This window comes from Ictidomys tridecemlineatus, chromosome 9, assembly GCF_052094955.1.
Source record: "Ictidomys tridecemlineatus isolate mIctTri1 chromosome 9, mIctTri1.hap1, whole genome shotgun sequence".
Classification (NCBI taxonomy): domain Eukaryota; kingdom Metazoa; phylum Chordata; class Mammalia; order Rodentia; family Sciuridae; genus Ictidomys; species Ictidomys tridecemlineatus.
Genome location: NC_135485.1, coordinates 128,932,494 through 128,954,489, shown reverse-complemented (window position 1 = coordinate 128,954,489; position 21,996 = coordinate 128,932,494). Strand labels below are relative to the sequence as shown.

Below are 21,996 nucleotides of genomic sequence, written 5' to 3'. Positions count from 1 at the left end.
TCTATGATTAAAACTATGCTACATTTTGGAAAAGGCAAAACTATAGATACACTAAAAAGATCAGTGATTTGGGCCAAAGTGAAGGAAAGGACAGAAGCAAAGTAAGGGTGGTGAAATTGTTTTGTACGATGCTATAATGGTAGATACAGAGATATGATGCATTTATCAAAACCCACAGAACTGTACGACATAAAGCTAATTCTTTATAGAATTCTTTATATTATATTCTTTATAGAATTAGCTTTATGACTTACAGTTAACATAGAACATGCAGAATATGAGAATTTTGATATTCCAGAACCCCAAGAAACCTAACATTTATAACCAATATTGTTAAAATCCATTTTACAAACCATCTCTGTAACATTTTTCAAGATGTTGACAGTCTTTATTCCTTTTTAAAATCATTTTCATACTATATTTTTAGTTGTTAGTGAGCCTGTATTTTATTTATTTATTTATATGCAGTGCTCAGAATCGAACCCAGTGCTTCACACCTGTTGGGCAAGCACTTTACCACTGGGCCACAACTCCAGTCCAATAGTCTTTATTCTTTTGCAGACATAAAGAAAATGAAAAGAACTTTAAACTCCATTTCCAAGTACACGAAGGACACTACATCATATATGCTCAATTTTGTCTTGTTTGCTAAGAACTATTTTCTGAGTTTGATGTGATTCGGGGTAACCAGGACTCCTCTGGAACTGTTAGAGAACATACTGTTTCTTTGTGCAAAGATGGAAACCAGTTCCAATAAATTTGCAAATCCTACTTCAGGCTATTGACTTTGGGCATCCTAGGAGAGAAGATTCTGAAAAGAAAAACCAAACCAACCAAACAAACAAACAAAAACCTAGAAATCTTTCACCTTTTACAGTAAGACAGGAAACTTAGTTTAATACTCAGTGTTTACAGATATAAAGAATAAGGCTCAGGAAGTAAACAAGTGAACCTCATTTCACAGAAGTAATTAGTGGTATCCTGACAATCCTTGGTTCATGGTGCAAGGTCACTTGATACTTAGTCCAATAGCTCTCTTCTAGTACCATGCTCTCTTCTGCTGTCTGGATCCAGGATAAGTATGCCATTAGCTTATGCTGCTTTTCCTGTATTGACTCACCCAACATGACACTCCCAAGCACATAGATGATAACACCAGTGATGGTGGAAAAATATCCTCACAGTTCCAACCCATGCCACTCAAGTTGTCTTTGAGATGATCTGATGGCTAAAGATAGTGTTTAAACAAGGCGATTGTTATCAGGAATAATTACAACCCCTTCCCTGAGAAATGTGACCATTGAGCAGAAGAAAATCTACCCTGATTCAATTTCCCACTATATCCCCAAGGTTAGAAAGGTGGTGACTAAAGCATGGGATGAAACAGCTTAAAATACCACTTCCGTGGAAGGAAGAGGCTGATTGCTATAAATCCTGTGGAAGAATGTTTTTCCGGAAAGGAAAAAAAAAAAAAAAAAAACCTCCTCCCATAGAAGTCTACGTAGCTATAGCAGGAAGTCGAAGGCCTAAATGGGGTTGGGTAACCCTATTTGACCTCCCAGATCCACTTCCCATCATTCTCCGCCCAGCTCTGAACCCTGGGAGTCTGATTTCCACATCTCAAGTGGACTCCTTTATTCGGCAACTTCCAGCTGGGATTGGCCAAGGGGAGGCATCAAGGAGAGAGGGGAGGGCCAGAGGAACCTTGGTGTCTATTCCCCAGGGGCTGTCGGCCTCTGCTCAGACCCATACTTCCTGTTTGGTAGGCCTCCTCCATACTCAATTCCCTTTCATCGGTGGTTCTCAGTGGGGGACAATTTAGCCCCCAAAGGACATTTGATAACAAATATTTTTGATCATCATTGTCACAGTGGTGTGCAAGGGTACTACTGGTATCAGTGGGCAGAGTCCACTGCTGTGAAACATCCCACAATGCATAGGAGAGCCCCCACGTCAAAGAATGATCCAGTCTAGAATGATCCAGTCTAGAATGCCAATACTGCGCTGTTGGGAAGTCCTGCAATGCTTGGTCCTTCCTCTTATCTCTTTGGTCCTTGATGTGGTCAGGCTACCCATCATAATTAGACTCATCCATTTTTTTATTTCTTTAACATGCCTATCCCTTTATAAATATCCCCTTCATTAAACTCTTCAAGTATTCCTTTTGGGTGCATTATTTCTGGCAGGGCCTCTGACTAATTACATGGCAGACAAAGCCCCATGTGACAACACCTACTTCTGGCCCCCCGCCCCATCTTTCCTAAATCCCAAGCATCCTATGTTTCAACAATACCAAAAATCACCAGGACATGCCAGGCTTCTTCCAAGATTCTTTTCCTCTGTGTATGTTGAACTCTCTAGGATGTTCTCAGCTTCCGACCCCACCTCATCGCTCACCTGCAGTGCATCTACAGAGCCTTTTCAAACAACTCCTAGCTGACCATATTCCAGGCTGAACTGACCTTTATATGCCTGAGATCCCACTAAACCCTAGGTGGATTTATGTGTTCACCATTCTGGGATCTCTATTCCATGTGTTTCAATACATGGTATCTGCATTTCCATATCCCTATTATATTTTTTGGAACCTAACACTGTGTCTAAATTCTCACTAAATTTTGACCATATAAAACCATCCCATCCATTATTTCAACCAATCCTTTAAAATTAACCATTCTACATCAATCTATTCAGAGAACTGGTAATAGAATTGCTGTATTTTGAATGTGTCCCTCAAAGTTCATTGGTTCGGTAGAAACATAACTCTGAATGCAACAGTGTGGGGAGATGGAGCCTAATAGGAGGTGTTTAGGTCACAAGGGCTCGGCCCTCATGAGTTGATTAACGTTGTTATCATGGGAATAGAGTTATAAATGTGAATTTGGTCCCCTCTTGCACTTCCTCCCCATGCAATACCTTCTGCCATGTTATACCACAGCAAGAAGGTCCTCACCCAATGTGGCCTCTGGATCTTGGACTTCCTAGACACTAGAACCATGAGTCAAGGCAATCTCTGTTCATTATAAACAACCAAGTCTATGGTATTCTGTTATAGCAGCACAAAGTGCGCAGAGACCAAAGCAAGGAACAAGAGAGCTAAAAATGCCTACCCGCATGGGATTCCATTATATTCTAACAGAAGAGAGAGATTCAATAACTGGATAAAAAAGAAAAGTGCATAGTAGAAGGTTAATGGGCATAGAGAAAGCTTGGTGAGGGTAGGGAGACACAGTAAGTAGAAAAACCCGGGAAGGTTTTGCAGAGAAAGACATTCATGGGAAATATACCAACTGAGTAAAGACCAGAAGAAAGGAAACATCTTTGAGAGTATTCCTATTTTGTGGACATGGAAACTGAGGCTGGGGGTGGACAGGCTGTAGGTCACAGAGTCAGCACGTGGTACAGATGAGTGATAAAGATCTTCCAACAGCACAGTTGTCCCTCTGGAAGCCAAAGAATGAAGACAGTGAATTTTTGTTGTCATTTTTACAAGTAGGAACCTTACCACTGGGCCACATCTCCAGTCCCCTGAATCTGTCACTTTGTTAATTTCCCAACTAGTATCTGTTGCCCACCATTAAGTGGACATTGGCTGCAAGCCCAAAACACGACAGAGAACAGAAAGAAGTGTATTATTCTTGAAGAGGAGTAAACAGGTCGATATATCCTATTGAATTGCAAGGAGAAAAAAGAAATAAACGATCATCATGTATCTTTATGCAGTCTCTGTATTTATTATATTCAGGCCTGGAAGAGATACAAGAACGTGTTCTTTTAATATATCTAAGAAACCCCACCTAATTAGAGTTATTCTTCAGTAACAAACTGAATAAATATGTGCAGTGCTCTGATTTTGTGTAGGAAAAGTACTAAAAGATCACATTAGGCTGTAAACATTTTCTTTTCTTTCTCCAAGAAACTGAATTGGTCTCGCTGTGTCTTCAACTTTCAGGCCCCTGAGTCTTGACCACGGGATGGGCACCAGTGGTGGGCCTATTTGTCTGCTATTTTCTCTCCGAACCTAAATCTAAAGAAAGATTGGAGCTTCTAAAGCCTTCTGAGTTTGCTGGATTGTGGATGAGTTGGAATTGGAATTCTAGGTTTCAGTCTAGAACCTGAAAAAAAAAAATAGACCAAATGAAAAAAGAATCGGGGCAACTTTTCTACCTTTATCCACGTTCTGGGTCACATCATGCCAGTGAGCAACTACTCTGTACCCTTCACCTGTGGAGTGAATTGCTGTGAATTCTATAAGTTACTAATTACTCATAGAAGTATGGATTATTGTAATATATCAACAAATTTACCTTATTTTGAAGCAATACAAATGTTTGTTAATACTTGATGCTTTTATTCAATGTTTTTTTTCAAAGACCTTTTTAATAGTTTAAATTTACGGGGCCTTGAGTACTCCAGAATGTGGTTCTCACTGCTGCCTTTATACACATAAGAACATGGGAGGGAAAAGATGGGTCAAGGACAAAGAGAGAAGGTGTGTCAGCACTGAAACTGAAGTCTTGGATCCACATCTGGGTGTCACATTGCCAAACAGGAGGAGATAAAGATGGATACTTTATCTAGGCTGGGCTCAGAGGTGCCATTCCAATGATTTGGGAAGAAATTGGAGTTTGCAAAAATGAAGGTAACATAAGAAGCAAGGAAAAAAAAAATAGAGGAAACTCCATTTTCATTCTGTAGAGAACACTTGGAGGGCATTTGAAGGTGTTCTTTTAATATATCTAAGAAAACAAAAATCTCAGCAAGGTGGTTAAAGCTATTAAAACGTAGACCTCTACTTGAGGAAGTAGGTATGTGAAGGAAGAATGACTAGAATTTGTTATTTAGAACCCAAAGATGCATCTTTCTTTGTCAAATGGACTGGGCTAAGATTCCATTTCTGATATTGGTTGGTGTAACCACAGGCAGACTCCTGAACCTCTCTGAGAGTGGGTTGTTCCCAGCACCAAGTGAGCCAGGCATGGAAACCTTTATCTTTCTGCTTGGCACATGGTACATATTTAGCAAATGGTATCTTCTACTGCTGCTGCTGTTATCATCACTGTTAGCGTCTGTCTCCCTTCATTTCTCTAGTTCCCACCCACTTGTGTTTCTACCCCTCATATCCTATCCAACGATAGCATGATCAATGATAATCTATTGCAGGCAGTAATTAAATCAAGAAACAGACATACCCAATTAATATTCAGATCAGAAAGCTCAATTGGCTCAAATCTGGGTTCCATGAAGTTCGCAACTTGTTTCCTATGAAGGGAAATGACTTCACCTCTTACTTTCCTAAAATGATGGAGGTCATTTGAACATTTGATGCAATGTTCCGATTGTCTCTTGACACGAATTTATTTATTTTGACATGAATTTATTCTTAAAATCTCAACAACTATCTGTTTATCTTTTTATTTCAGAGAAAGGGGTATTCTTCCTTACCTCTGAAGTTACCTTTTTCCAAGATTCCAATAATCTTGAGAAATTATTTCTATTTGTCTTAAAAATATCACAAGATGTCTTTAAGATGTGTGTGAGGGGCTGGGGATGTGGCTCAAGCGGTAGCTCGCTCGCCTGGCATGCGTGCGGCCCGGGTTCGATCCTCAGCACCACATACCAACAAAGATGTTGTGTCCGTGGAAAACTAAAAAAATAAATAAATAAATGAATATTAAAATTCTCTCTCTCTCTCTCTCTCTCTCTCTCTCTCTCTTAAAAAAAAAAAGATTTGTGTGAGAATTGGTCCATAGAGATAACCAAGTACCAAAAGAGAAAGTAAATAGTCACCCCAAATTCTACAGCCTAAGGTCATTATAATTACCATGTGATCATTCCTTCAGGCCTCTCTTCATGTTTCCATATGGAAAGAGCAAAAAAGAGAGATTTTTCTTCAAAAATGAAATTTCTTTTAAATTTAAATATTAAATCTACTTTTTTTTTTTTGAAATCCCGTTGAGAATATAAAAACGAAGTTGTAGGAATTGATGAACTCTAGGTAAATACTTCCTTGACAAAATTAATATTATTGGTAAAGGAAAGAAAAGGTTTTGGAGGAAAAAAGAAAGTTTGAGACCTCTCCTCCTAACCCAGTTAGAAAAACAGGGACCAGGTCTACCCTCTGGGCTTAAGAAGCAAAGAACTTGAAGGAAATCTATGAAACAGTCGGTTTGAGGCATTAGGTAAGTACGCAGGGTAGTGATTTCTGAGAGAAGGGAAACAAGGCAAGTCCTGTGATACTGAAGCTACTTCCAAGAGAAGGTTCTAGGCTTCCCAACAGGGGTGCACCCAAATTGAGCTCAGAGTCTCCCTGAGGTGAAAGCCAAGAGTTTGAGTTTAGGAAGGCCAAGGTGCTTAGAATTCATGAGACAGCGCCATGGAGGAAAAGTGTTCAGAGAGCAAGGGCTTCGGAGATCTACAGAGGGTTCCCCTGGATTCTTGGCCTCCGTGTCGCATCTCGGGAGAAAACCGTGATGGTAGGGAAAGAACTACGAGGAAGGAGCTGATGGAGCGATTCTTGGAAGTCACCAAGGTTTGCACCTCTGATCATCCAGAGAGGAAAGCCCTCCTGATACTGGAAACAATCCATCAGAACTGCCAAGGGGTGTGACCACAGCCATGGGGCCGTAAGATCAAAGGTGACTTTTAGGTGACTGGGATTTTCTGTTTGAATGCCTAAATAATTTTGCTCGTGTTGTAATTGATTCAATATTACTCTCTCTATATGAACTTTGAGTAAAATAGAGTGTGCCCTTTCAACCTGCACATTCATTTCTTCTATTTGAGGGAAATATTTCTGTATTACATTGTTGTATTTCTTCTTTGTCTACTTGTGGGATTTTCTACTTTGGGAGACATGACCTCGTGTTAGATGACCTCTGTCTGTCTTCTATATCTATTTATCTTCTCGATAATTTCTATAGTCTTTAAAATTTTTTTCTCTCTGTGTATTACTTTGGTGGAGTTTGTTACCTTCTGGGTGTCATAAATTTATTTTCTCACAGTTCAGGAGGCTGAGTGTTCAGGATCAAGGTGGTTTCTCCTGAGACTTCTCTCCCTGCCTTACCTCTGTGTCCTTGCATGGCCTCCTGGTGTCTCTTCCTCTTCCCAGGGCTGCACTTCCACTGGATTAAGTCCTCCCCCCCACCCCCCCACCCCATTATGATCATTTAACCTTAATTATTTCTTTAAAGGCCCTATTATCCAATATAATCACATTTTAATGTATGAGGAATCGGTTCTTTAACATAGGGATTTGGGGGGACGTATTTCACATAATTATCACAATCCTCTATATTCTTAAAGTTTGTGGGGTACTGATTTCGAAATTGAATTGGAGTTTCATTCAATTTTTTTTTCCTTAGCTCCTCAGTCTCCACTTTCATTTTGCCTTGTGCTCCATCATCTGAACCTTGAATTCTTGTTCTGTTACATGCTTGTTCTTAGAAGGTTCTTCTGCATGACGAAATACTGCTAAAGAATTATCTTCTGTTTCATGGGTTATGTTTTCATTCCGATTGGGTTCTTCATCTCTATTTTGAGTCTATTCCTTTCCTTCTTTTTTTTTCTCCTGTAGAATATTTACGTAGTTATGTTGGTTTTCATTCTTTTTTCTTAGAATCTTATTTCTACATAAATTGGTGGCATGGTTTGGATATGAGATGTCCCCCAAAAGCTTATGTGTTGGACAATGCAAGAGGTTTGGAGGAGAAACCATTGGTTTATAGCCTTAACCTAATCAGTGAATTAATTCCCCCCCCCCATAGGATTAACTGGGTGGTAACTGGAGGCAGGTGGGGTGTGGCTGGAGGAAGTGGTTTGTTGGGAGGCATTGCTATGGGGTATATATTTGAATCTGGTGAGTGGAGTCTCTCTCTGCTTCCTAATCATCATGTGAGCTGCTTCCTTCTGCCACACTCTTCCTCCAAGATGTTTTACTTCATCTTGAGCCCCAGGAATGGAAACCCGCTGTCTCTGGATGGAGACCTCTAAAACCATGAGCCCAGGAAATAAACATTTCCTCCTCTGCAATTGTTCTGGGTCAGGTCCTTTTAGTCACAGCAGCAAAAAAGCTGACTAAAACAGTTGGAAAGATTTTTTTCCAGACTACTGATTCATTTTGATGATAAGATTTTATTCCTTTTGTATTAATTGAGAATTGTCTTCCATTTGCTTCCACCAAGCTCAATTCAGAAAATTCAAGAGAAAAAGGAGAGTCTACTGTTATTTACCCACATTTTTACTATTTCTTCTTTTCTGATGTTCTTGTTGCTCCTTTTTTTTCATGTTGCTGTTTTTATTCATTTGTTTCAAAAATTTCCTCTAAGCCATTCTTTGAGAAGAGGTCTGCTGGTGATAAATTCTCTTCCTTTCCTTCATCTGAGGGTATTTTGAATTTTTGTTTATTGCTAAAGTACATTTTTGTTGGGTAAAGAATTGTGATCATTCTTTTCTTTCAGGACTGAAAAAATTGATCTCCTAGGCTCATGATATGCTCAGTGGTAATGCACTTCACCTAACATGCACAAGGCCTTGGATTCAATTCCCAGCATCAAAAAGAAAAACGAAGTTCTGATATTAATTTAGCAAAACAAAATTTTAAGGTTTCCTACAGTGAAGTGACCAGCACCCTGACAGGGTAGGTTCCTGCTCAGGAGATGTGTGAGTTGCCTGGGAAAATTAAAAGTCTGATATAATCAGTAAGAAATAAAGACAAAGCCAAAAATTATATATAAAAAGGAGAATGTCTGATGTCTCTTCCAGTTCTGACTCAATCTGGTGCTGAACAAGTTGAAAAAAAAGGCTAAGGTTCTTTATTTAAGGAGGAGTACATCCAAGGCAGGGATAAGGGTTCGGCAGGAGGAGTCTTGGTTCAGTGCTTGGTTGGTGTGGTAGGGGTCTTGCAGAAAACAATTGATTGGCATTTTAGCAAGCCACACCCATCTCTGTGTGGTTCTAGTGGGTCATTCCCATCTCCAGAACTATGCTAGAACTTGAGCCGTGAGCTAGAACAGGGTGCCCACCTGAAGTAGGCAGTCTCAAACCAGAGGGTGCTGCCTGAGTTCCTGCAACTGGGCCTCCCCGCCTAATGGCTTCAACGTTGCTCAGTTTACCCACGGCTCCCACAGTTTCCTATTTCTCTCTGTTCTCCCTGATTTCTAATGACAAATCTGTTCTCACTCAAATGTGTTTCCTCTTCAGGTTAGGTGTTTCCGTCTTGTTGATTTCAGATTTTTTTCTTTGTCGCCAGTTTTAAGAAATCTGACTATGTCATGTCCTTATATGAAATTTCTTTGATTTCATCCTGTTTGAGTTTCTCTGTTTCTTGGAAACTGTAGACTTTGGGTTTTTTTTTTTTTTTTTTTTTTTGCCAAATTTGGAGAATTTTTAGCCATTATTTCTTTGCATACTATTTCCACCCCACTCTTCGCTTAATCCTTTCGAGAGTCTAATCACACAAACATTAAATCTTTTATTATAGGCCAACATGTTCTTGAAAGCTCTGATCATATTTTTTTCCATCTCTTTTCTCTCTATTGATCAGATTGGGAAAGTTTTATATTAAAGGTCACTGGTTCTCTCCTCTGGCCTATCTATTCTACTGTTCAGACCACGAGATCCAATGAGCTTTGAAATTTTGATTATTATCTTTTTAGTCCTAAAATTTTCATCTGATTCTTTTTTAACGTATGCTATTTCTTTGCTGAGACACCCTTTTTTATTTGTTGCAAGCATGTTCATAATTGCTTATTGAAGCATTTTTATGATGGCTGCTTTAAAGTCCTGTTAGATGCTTCCATCGTCTGTGTTGGTGTCGATGGGTTGTCTCTCCTTATTCAGCTTGAGATTTTTCCTGCTTCTTGGTATGATAATTATCAATTACATTTTAGATATTTGGAGCATTATGAGACTCTGCATCTTATTTAAATATTCTTTTTTAATAGACCTCCTTTGATACCATACTGCCTGAAGAAAGTTTCTGTCACCCTTTATTCTTGTCCAAAAAATGATCCAAAAGAAGGAGGAAAAAAAAATCCCAGAAATATTTCCATCTTACATAAATTGTAGGTATATATAACTTTGAATTACAAAAAGTAAGGTAGTTGTGATAGATAAAGGCAAGATGAAATGGAAATGCAAAAGACACTTCCAGATGAATTTTAAAAGGTAATATTTAACATGTTCTTACAATGCCTGGTGCACAAGCCTTGTCCATATGCTTTTTTTTTTTTTTTTAAAGAGAGAGTGAGAGAGAGTGAGAGAGAGAGAGAGAGAGAGAGAGAGAGAGAGAGAGAGAGAGAGAATTTTTAATATTATTTTTTTTTAGTTCTCGGCGGACACAACATCTTTGTTGGTATGTAGTGCTGAGGATCCAACCCGGGCCGCACGCATGCCAGGCAAGCGCGCTACCGATTGAGCCACATCCCCAGCCCTTGTCCGTATGCTTTTTCATGTGCTGAACTCATGTATTTGTCCTCACAACACTTAATGAGATAGATGCCATTATTACTGTACTGCAGAATTAACATTATGCAGCTGTGACATGCTAAAACTGGAATTTGCAATCAGAACTATATTACATTGTCTCTGTGCTGCGATCAGCTTGCAAATAACCAGTTCATGAAGAATTCATTTTATTCAAATTAGAGTAACAATCTCAGAGGAACCACATTGAATTTATGAAAGGATATGAAAGAGCCAGTCATGGAGGCACATGCCTGTAATCCCAGAAACTTGGGAGGCTGAGGCGGGAAGATTGCAAGTTTGAGGCCAGCCTTAGCAACTTAAAAGGCCCTGAGCAACTCTGGGACTCTGGCTCAAAATAAAAATTAAAAAGGGCTAGGGATGTGGCTTGGTGTTAAAGCACCCCTGGGTTCAATCCCCAGTATAAAAAAAGAGAGAGAGAGAGAATGAAATAAAGAAAGAAAGGCAAAGAGAGGGAAAAAAGAAGGAAAGAAAAAAACTCATAAAGAGAGAACAAAAAGATCAAAGAAATAGGAAAAATAAACAGCACAAATGGCAGGTAAAGAATATCCCCCCAGAGTCACAATCATATCACGGTGGAAGGACTCATCCAGTGTCCTCAGTCTCTCCTCCTTTTGTCTCACAAACGTAACATCCACCTTTGCCATCTGCGCATTGAATCCTTTTCTGATGTTTGATTCTTGGAAGACTTAACCCCTACACCATTCAACAGTGTAACCTGGGAATCAAAAGTTCTTTTACTAGATTTGAAATACAGAGACTTGACTGAGATCATCGTTACTGATCGTCTTGATCTATTGTTCCTAAGGCATGATGACGTGCCTTTGCAATCTTTTCATTTATGTCTTATTTCATTTCTGGGAACTTTTCTTCTTAAATTATACCTGTGTTTCTGTTCAATTAGTTGTTTCTTTTATTCAGGGATATGAATTATGTATGGTTAATATTCTCTATTTTTTCTTCATATCTCTCATTTTTCTTTAATCAATTTTGTTTTTATTTCCTATGTGTACATCCCATGTGTAACTCTTCTCCTTTATTCTAATGTGACTCGAATTTCTAAAGAGATTTTAATTTTCTCTTCCATTCCTCTTCCACTTTTTCTCTTCTATAAGGACATCTCCCCACAAACTCTTACATATCTACTTTGAGTTATGGTTTTATATAGATGATTCCTTTATTAATTCATGGTGATATATTTGATATACTTTTCTTCTGGTTCACAACAAATTATGAGGATAACAGACTGTAAATGTCATAAGTCAAAACAAAGTATAAACTAAATGACCAAGAGTTAGAGAAAAAAATTAAGAATAAATATGCAGTTTTCCTCATCTTTCATGATCAAGGATGAAAAGATAAAGATAAATGACTTTTCTATACACTTAGAATTCCAGCTGCCTAGGAGAATGTGAGTTCAAGGCCAGCCTAGGAAACTTAGCAAGAACCTGTCTCAAAATACGATAAAAAGACTGGCATTGTAGTTCAGGGGAAGAGCACCCCTGGGTTCAATTCCCAGGATCCTTCCTGCCAAAAAAGATAAATCATCAGCATAGACATAATTTCACTTTGAGGGATAAAAAATAAACACTAAAACAAAACAAAACAAAAATACCCACAATCAACTAAAATAGGTGGTGGAGGTGTAGTATATAAGCAATGAGATGGGAAGAATAAACTAATTTTACTATTACTCAGAGGCATCAGGCTAATTTTCTAAATAATATTCAGCAAACAGGTCATAGAGCAAATACAATGTCGTCAAATCTGTTCTATGAATTAGCTTTTGGAAAATATCTACTGAATATTAAAAACCTAGTCTTCAACTGTACTATAAATGAGCATTTACTAACCATTGTGGTGCCAGGCTGCCTAGATTTAAATCTGTGTGATTTGGGACAGCTTATTTAATTCCTCAGTGCATTGGTTTTATATATATATATATATATATATATATATATATATATATATATATATATAATAAAATTTTTATTTTATTTATTTTTATGTGGTGCTGAGGATCAAACCCTGCACCTCAGCACGTGCTAGATGAGTGTTCTACCACTGAGCCACAACTCCAACCATCAGTTTTCTTTTTAATAAAGCGAGGAATTAACTTGCAGAATTCCTGGGAAGAATTAACAAGTTATTATGTGTACAGCACTTAAAATGGAACCTGTCACATAATAAAAGTTCAATAAATATTAGCACTTTGATACCACATAAGAAACATAAAACAAAGTGATCAGATATGTTGGAAATAAAAAGAAGGTCAAAGGGATACTGATCAAATGCCAAAACAAACAAGTGTTGGATCTTACTACCAGAGAAGATTGAATTAAGGGAAGGAATATTAAACAAAGACAAATATTTATTAACATTGTGATGTTAATAAATACAAAGTAATATTCAGAAAGAAAAAAACCCCACAGGAAATCATAGGAGAAATTAGCAGAAATCATTAGGGATCACACCAGGCAAGATGATGTCACTGGAGGATGCTATCAAATTTTAAAAAATAGTTAATGCCAATAGTATTTAAACTGTCCCAGAACAAAAATAGAAAATACTTTGAATCATTTTTATAAATGAGCATAAAAATTATTCTAAAAATCTGACAAAGATAAAGAAAAACAAATACAACAAATCTGGCTTACAAAAATAAGTATAAAACTCATAAATAAAATATTAGCTAAGGATGTGGCAGCATATGAAAAGGAAATACACCATGACAAAATATTTGGAAACCTATAAGTGTAATTCACCACAGTATGTCAAAAGAGGAAAAACACCTTTGTTCAATTCTACAAATGCTGAAAAATTATATGGTAGAAGACACCTAACATTTCTTGATTAAAAACTGTTTAATAAAACAATAGATGCTTCCTCCTTAAAGTTAAACATAAAAGTATACGTTGAACAAAAATATATTATTACATTTTATGTGGCTACACTAAAAGCATTTCCATAAAGTACAGAATAAAAGAAGTGTGTCTAATATTAATGCTGTTATTTAAAATTTTTCAGTATTATCCAATACAACCAGAAAGAAATACACTCCTGTGAAGTGGTAAAATGTAATGTTGTCAAGGGTTTAATTATTGTCCAGCATAAACAAAAAGAATGAATTGAAATATATTATATGCAAAGAGCATGCCATAAGGTGATGGAGTTCAAATTTAATAATCAGAAGACAGCAGCCTTCACCTCCACAAACAAGATGTAGTGGAAAAGAAGTCTCAATTCAGCAGAACAGTTAAGTGGCTAGCAATAAACTTTAAAAATAGGCAAATCTGCATGAATAGAACCTTTAAAACACAACTAAAGGACATAAAGGAAGACCTGAACAACTACGAAGGCATGCCCTGATTTTGGCTAAGAATCACCTGATATAAACGACTAGATGCCATTGTTTGGATCTGAAATGTCTCCAAAGGCCCATGTGTGAAAGGCGTGCCAGCATGGTACTGTTGGGAGGTGTCGGGAAATTTTGAGAGGTGGGGCTTAGTGGGGGGTCTTCAAGTCACTGAGGGTGTGTCTTCAAAGGGGATTGGGGGAGCCTGGTCCTTTTCTCTTTGTTTTCTCCTTCCTGTCATGTGGTGAGCAGCTTTGCTGCATCACGTGCTCTCTGCCGTGATGTGTGGCTATACCGAAGGCTCAGAAGCAATGGAGCCAATTGGTCACACACTGAAACCTCCAAAACCAAGAGCCAAAATAAGCCTAGTCTCTTCGTAAGTCGATCATCTCAGACATTTGTCATTAGCAGAATATGAACTAACAAAGACGGATCAATCTACCATTGAGGCCAACGGACCAGAGTTTCTTCAAGTAGAAAGAGCACAAAAGGTTCACAATAAAATTTATGGTTTCTAAAAATAAGTAATTTTAAAAATGCATAACATGAGCAAAAACATAAAAAGAAAGCATATGATTCCAAGACACGTACATGTCTAGTTCTAGCTTTCTAATATCGAACTCCGTTAAATCACAGTCCCTTACCTTTCTTCATCCAGAGGAAAGAGTTTCAACTATTTTTCATCTATCTCATGGTGTTAAGATCCCCAGAGCGTGTTCACAGATTGAAGCCATTTAACGCAGAGTTTGCCTGAGTACAGCTGTCCCCAGCTTCAGCTGTCCACCGAGAGGCCTTCAAGTCACAGGCTTCCCCCCATCTGCTCTCTCAAGTTCACGGTGTCTCTTTCTTGCAGCATCTGAGTCTCATTGCAACGCTCAGCTTTTCTTTTCACGGTCAGAACATAGAACTAAAGGAGAGGGACAGAAAATAACCTTTCCGTAGTCCTGGTGGTCCCATAACTTCCCTACAGTCAGGTAAACCTTCCAGATCATCCTGTGTTCAGAGAAAATGCAGTTTGTTCACCAAAGTTGTTCTTTTGGCTCCTCTGCTGTTGGCACAGTGGGACTGGATTCAGGCCAATGGACACAGAGACCTAATGAACCCCAAGACTCTACACAGCAAGGAGGCCACTGCATTGGAAGAATCCTGAGTTCCTGAATTGTCATGAGGAAGAAAGCCCCCCGCTCCCCGCCCCGGCCCCAGCCTGCTGCAGGAGATCCACCAACCCTAGACACCAGTGCTGGATGGTTTGGGGGTCAAAAAGTAATTTTTTGTCGTTTTGAACCACTGAATTGTCACAGCCTTTGTTTATAATCCAGAAATCATCACCTTGAAGTAGATTGCCAAGGGTGAGATGGTGAGTGGTAAGGAGAGTGGTGCTAATGGTTGGAATGATGGATACTGTGCCATGTGAGACACTGTCACCTGCAGTAACTTGAAAGCAGACCACAGACTTACCAAACTGGATCTCTAGGGGAAGTGGTCAGAAATCACTGAATGTGAGTATGGGTTGGCTGCCCTTAGTTGCCTTTGATGTTTTGAAATGACCTTGGGCAAGAATTGGCTGATTTGTAAGCTGAAATTAAAAGGACTAGAACCAAGAAATGGGCTATTGAAATGTTGGAAAGTCTGATAGCTTTCCAGTAATCAAAACCAGTAATACTCCCCAGTTAAACGAAAGACTCACACAGATGTGGCTCAGTGGTTAAGTGCCCCTGCATTCAATCCCCAGTACCAACACACACACACACACACACACACACACACACACACACACACACACACCTTAATGGTTTATAGAACTATTTTTAATGATTGTAAAACAATAGCGTTACTCTGGGTATCAAGCCTCCAACACTTGTGCCTTTGGGAGAGTGTTCAGATCCACAGTTGAGCAGCCATTAAGACCTAGAAGTAAAATGGGGCTGTGAAATTGTAAACTTAAAGGGAAGGTACAAAGGGAATGATATTTCCCACTTATACATAGGTCAGTCACAGATTTTCCTTAGTTGTAGTTTCAGGAACTGACCTTAGTCCCATTCCTTTGCTTTTGCCTGGCCTGAAGTAGACTTGGGCGGGCACAGCAACTAGTCCCCTTGTTCTTTTTCTGGGGTTATGTGGCACATATAACACAGTTCCTGGCACTTAGTGAGCAATTAATAACTCACCAAGTAAAAAGATTCTGTTAAATGGGAGAATAAAAGCATGAGTGCCAGGTGAGCCGAGGGGGTTACCATTCTTTAGATGACCCTTTGGTCCTTGTTAAACAGATAAATTGCTTTAGAACACAATGAGGACTGTGTTCTGGATAAACTCCCCAAGTGAGTGCCACTTCCTTCTGTTGTTTTCTTATGTGAAATCTTACGCTAAGGTCTTAAGCCTAACAGCAATGCTCAGAACACAGCTCCACATGAACTCCAAAGGCTGTGGTGTGACACAATAAGATTCTTCAAGGGAAGGAACCACGTGGCTTACTGGGATGATCTTTGAAAATCAGCTTCTATTTCCTTTTATTGTTGCCAAACTCATAGAATTGCTGAACCCTTAAATACCAAAGAACTTAGTGACCTCATCTACTGAGAGAGGCAGTAGGATTTGTGGAATGGACACCATACTTGGCTTTTGATAAGATGAATTACCTTGGCCAGGCAAATAACTGCTGACCCAGGGCACTTGTTTCTTTCTAATATTTCTTAGTGTCAGCACTTTCAGGCACCTAACAGGTGTGGCTCGCAAAGGTAACATTTTTGGTCCTACTCCATATTGATAAAGTGAGTTTTTAATGGGGTGTGTTGTGGGGAGCAGGCACAGGAAACCACAAATGACTGGATTCCAAGGTTATTCTGAAATGGGCCAAGGAACTGGAGCTCTGAAGGTTGGTTTACACCTGGTAAATGGAAGAAATTTTATAGATTATTATTATTTTTTTTAATTTTCAACCAGAAAAACTCTAGTTTTGTGAGGAAAAAACAAAATCTTAGAACTACATAGGAGAGTGGAGTCTGAGCAGGGATAATGCAGAAAGAGTGTACCATATACTCTGGGTTTCAGAGAACTCTTGTTGCTCTTCTAGAGCAGAGCGCTCACCTCCTCTGCGTCCCTAGCCTAATCCTCTATAGCAGGAACACGAGGCTTACAGATATGTCCTTTTCCTCCTTCCTGAGCATCAAGACCCCATCCTATTCCTTTCATCTCCCTTTTGCTAAGGCAGGAAGAAACAGATACAATGTGGATCAGTCAGGGGTCTCCAGAGAAACAGAAGCAGTACAAATAATAAATACAGTAAAATATATATGACAATGGGCGTCAATATATGATATGAAAAAATATATGGAATATAAAGAATATATACAATATATAAAGTATAAAGAAATCCGCACCTGTGTTGGCAAGTCTACAGTATGTGCGTTGGGTTTATGTGCATACATGAGACAGGCAGATTTGTTCCCAAAAAATCAGTTTCACGATTGGGGAGGGATCCACAAACCTGGACCTGCACAGCAGGTTGGTGGGCTAGAAATTCTTTGGCACCAGCTGATGCTAAAGTATTAAAGAAGGATTTCCGCTTTTTCAGAGGAACCTTGGTTTTGCTCAGAAGACCTTTCAGTTCTTCATATCATGTGTTCAGGATGAGGGTCAAATGTCAGCAGAGCTGGGGCCTTTCTACACCTCTTCATGCAAAGGGACTCCTCTGCTACCAAGCTCAGCTCGGTCACCACCACATGGTTGTGCTTTGTTTCCTCTCAGCAGTTATCATTTTGTTGATGTTGTATTTTTGTTTGTTCTTAATTCGTTTATTGTCTGTTTTCCCACTGGTGAAAGAAGTGGGGTGGAAGAGACACTTTCTCAGTTTTGCTCGCTTAGGGTCTGGCTCATAGTCGGTGCCCTGGGAAACATGTATTTATTTATTTATTTTAATTAGGCATATATGACAGGAGAACCCATTTTGATCCATTGTACACAATTACAGCATAACTTTACATTTCCATGGTTGTACACAATGTAGCGTTGCACCATATGTGCAGATATACATGTACCTAAGGTAATGATGTTCATCTCATTCCACCATCTTTCCTACCCTCATGCCTCCTCCCCTTCCCTTCCTCCCCTTTGCCCCATCAAAATTCCTCCATTTTTCTCATACCCCCTCCCATTATGGATCAGCATCCACTTATTGGAGAGAACAAAATCACCCTACACATCAGTGTTTATAGCAGCTCAATTCACAATAGCTAAACTGTGGAAGCAACCTAGAAGCAGTAAATGAATGCATTTATTTTTACTTTGCAAAAATATAAACAATACATGGTTAAATTTATTGACTCAATAAGAATGAGTGAACAAATAAATAAATCTGGCAGAATATTTGTAGTAGAGAGTTAGATAATGAAGATATCCGATTTATATATTTATGTTCCAAAGAGTGTTTTTCCCTTTGTACTACATCAAAATTCCTGTTCTCTTAAGTTTATTTATTTTTTAGCTCCAAGGATTGAACCCAGGGGTGCTTAACCACTAAGCCACATCCCCAGCCCTTATTTATTTTTATTTTTTATTTAGCGACAGGGTCTCATTAAGTTGCTTAGGTCCTTGCTAAGTTGTTAAGCCCGGCTTTGAACTTGTGATCCTCTTGCCTCAGCCTCCTGAGCCACTGGGGTCTCTTAAGTTTTCTTAAAAGCTTATTCTGGTGTTAAAAAGAAACAAAATTATTAAGATTGATTCACATTAAAATTCAATTGACCAGTGTTTCCTTCAGGAATTTGCCACAGAAAGTTACGAATTGAAAGAGAACCACTTAATTAATGAATATTTGGTTATCGGTGACTTCAGGGGATACAACTAACTGAAAGATTTCACCTATGTCACTCACTGACTCTTCCTAAATTAGGGGATCTGAGATTCTTTGAAGCATCTTCATTCCCCTAAAAGCATTGAATACACTTACTGAATTCCTTGGGTCCAAATCAGTTTCTCCAGATGACTCTTAGAGGACCTTTTCCTCAGACTTGGTATGCTAAAGAACAACCTAGAAGGTTGTTACAATTGCAGCTTCCAAGGCTCCTTCTTAAAGATTCCGGATCAGCAAATTTGGGTGTGTGCAGGAATCTTGATTTTTAACAAACACCCAGGCTTGGTGACTCATTCTTTGGGAAACACAGTTCAAGGGCAAGATACAGCCTCTCCTTTGAGACTTGACCAAGCAGAACTCTCTCTAGACCCAGCTTCCGTGAGAACTTCTCTAGGAACTGAAGTGGAATCAAACAGAGTCACCTGTCAGTTCTCCTGCCTGATCATGAGAATGGCTGGCCTGCAGCTGAGAGATGACAGGGAGAATCCAGGTGGCTGTTCTAGTATGTCTTCCAACATCAGTGTTCCACCCTGTTCAGTCACAGCGGGCCCGCGTCATGGACGCTGCTTGTTTCAGTCCCTTTCAGGTAAATGTTTGTGGCAAAAAAAAAAAAAAAAAAAAAAACTGAAGAAGGGCTATGGCTTATGCGTAGGTCTACCTGCCAGTGGTGTCTCGGTGGCAAGTCTGCTGAAAAGGAGCCAGGTGGTGGCAGGCCTTTGAAAGAGGAGATGGAGATGACCATGTCCTGTTTTCACAACCTGCCCCTGCGCCACCATTTGGTCCGACCATCCCTGCAGGGTGAATTTCAGTACTTGTTCATTCAAAGAACTGACTAGGCAGATGCTCAACCTTGAGGTCTGGGATCAGGGCACAGAAACGTTCTCAAGGGCATGAACTGTGTCTTATCCAGTCTTCCAACCCCAGGGCCCACCATAGACTATGAACTCAACAGATACCAGGGTGTTCACATTTAGAAGCGGAAAGCAATGAAAGAGCATTTTCTTTCCTCCAAGGTAACATCTGGGAAGGCCTCTGATGTTAAGTAAGCAATGATCACATCGTACTTCATAATGTAAATTCATGAAAAGAAATGGGCCTTCTTTGAGTAACAAGAATTTGGGTAGGAATGATAGTAGAATGAGTCAGACATTATTACCCTATGTGCATATATGATTATAGGACTGGTGTAACTCTACATCATGTACAACCAGAAGTATGAGAAGTTATTCTCCTTATGTATGATGTGTCAAAATGCATTCTACTGTCATGTATAAATAATTAGAACAAATAAAAAAAATTTAAAAGAAGAATTTGCCTTGATTATTTCTGATTAATCCCAATATGTTGAAAATCTGTATTTGTTTGAACTTTATATTACAAGGACTTGCCTTAGGGAAAAAAGCACACATATAAATAGGCAGTATTTCAGTTATGTCTATGATGTAGTTGGCCACAGAATTGTAAATGCCCAATTTTTTTGTTTAAATTTCATAGTATGTTCAATATTTCAAACCAGTTTGCAATTGGGGGACATCTAAATAAAATTCAGTCTTTAAGTGTGAATGGTGTGAATAACAATCTCCTGTTTTTAAAATTCTTAATATGTCCAATATCTAAAACCTCTTTGCATTTGGGCCCATTTGGTTTAAATGATGCCAGAGCTTCATACTTAAGTCACAAATGTGGAATTTCCAAGACAGAGGACTTCAGGAATAAAGACACGTATTTTGCCAGTATTTCCCCAAGCTGGTAATTGAGGGAAGAGAATCAACTCTACAGATGTGAGGAGTGGGGTGCTTTTATACTTAGTGTAAGAATTGCCTGAGTGCCTTCTACAGTTGCCAGCACATCCACTTTTAGCTAGGGAGGGAAAATCAGAGAGCCTATTTCTGAGTTCTTTGATGGAAAGGTCATAGGGCACGTTGAGAGTGTTCCCTTGGTGACAAAAAGGGCTCCCAGAACACACAGCTGCTCAAGGCAGCATATGTTCAGGGAACAGTGAGAACATTACTTTTCTTAATAATAAAAAGATTTGTCCTTTCTCAAATGCCAAGAAATAGTCAAATGTTTTGGACCAATTCCAACTCTTTTGGGTCAGCCTTCCTAACCCCTTGTGCATGTTCTTTTAGCAGCAATAATAATAATAAAAAAAGATCATGTGGAATAGATGAGCCCTCCAGGAAGAAGAGGGAGTGAGCATGCCGACAGTTCCTTGGTTAGGTGTGGAGGCAGCTGCTGAGCTTCAAATACATAAATAAAGGCAAATTTAAAGATCAAGAACTCAGATAGTATGGTATCATATTCTACCCGAGTTTGATATCTCATATCTTCTGCAAAATAAATTTTTGATTTTTTTTTTAAGGAATAAATATGAAATGCCTTGATCCTGACTATTCTAGAACAGGCCCCAGTTTCTGTCTTTCACACTCACGGGGAAATACTTTTATTATTTTTCCAATCCTTCAAGCATAAAACGTGGATGTACAGGATCCCCAGGAATGAAAATGTTGTGCTTCAATCACCAGAACAAAGCTAGGTAAGCTGCCTTTGTTCAATGATAAACACTTGTCATCTGCATATGAAGTTTTACATATTGACAGTAATATAATAATGGGAAAGTGTCTTTAAAAATTCCCCTTAATAATAAAGGAGATTTAAATTCATAAATGACGAATTTTCACACAGTGCGATAACTTCTAGATACACTGGTAGTAGAGAGGATTGTATAAAAACGGGAGCTTTTGTGATAGAAAGAGTGACCCAAACCAACCCTTCAGAGACCTCTCAGGACTGAAAGTTGATGCTCAGCCATGTTATCCCAGGACTCTGGACCCCTGAAGGAGAAAGAATCAGACCGTACATACGAGGCTGCGTACCTGATCTGAAGGACACCTCATGCTCTCGGAATACCTGGGGTTTCACCTTCAGAGCCATGGAATGGCCTCCAGAAAGACCACATGTATGTGCACACACTGTGCCTAGGCAGAGGGTTTCCCTCATTCATTCTGCACTTGGCATGGGTAAGATGAGCAAACTGTACTGGATGCTGGAGAAAGGAAATTTTGAAGATGAGAAAGGAGCTCTCCTGGCCTTATGCTGGGGTGGGGAAGAGGCAGGAACCTGGGGAACCAAAGTGAGGACCCAGGACAAGGGTCCATAGGAGTTAAAGGGTGAGGGGAAAGTCTCAGGCTCCTGGTCCTCTCTGGCTTATTTAATGGCAAATTCTACCCAGAGAGCAGAAGGTTCTAGACTCTGGAAACTAGGAGACGGCCCAATGTTTGGTTGGGTGAAGCTTAATGGAAAGCAA

The 21,996-nt window shown here is 39.2% G+C and overlaps 1 long non-coding RNA gene across 2 annotated transcripts in view; it reads right to left on the bottom strand.

Annotated features, from left to right (window-relative positions):
* Positions 1 to 3,710: 3,710 nt before the first annotated feature.
* The window catches only part of LOC144366933 (uncharacterized), a 51,035-nt gene continuing 32,749 nt past the window's right edge, over positions 3,711 to 21,996 (bottom strand). Inside the window, exons 4-6 of one of the 2 annotated variants that reach the window (XR_013426142.1) lie at positions 14,485 to 14,747; positions 5,446 to 5,647; positions 3,711 to 4,115 (exon numbers count right to left, since the gene is read on the bottom strand). This is a non-coding gene — a long non-coding RNA (uncharacterized LOC144366933). The remainder of the gene's footprint in view (positions 4,116 to 5,445; positions 5,648 to 14,484; positions 14,748 to 21,996) is intronic. The other variant, XR_013426141.1, reaches the window with a different exon arrangement.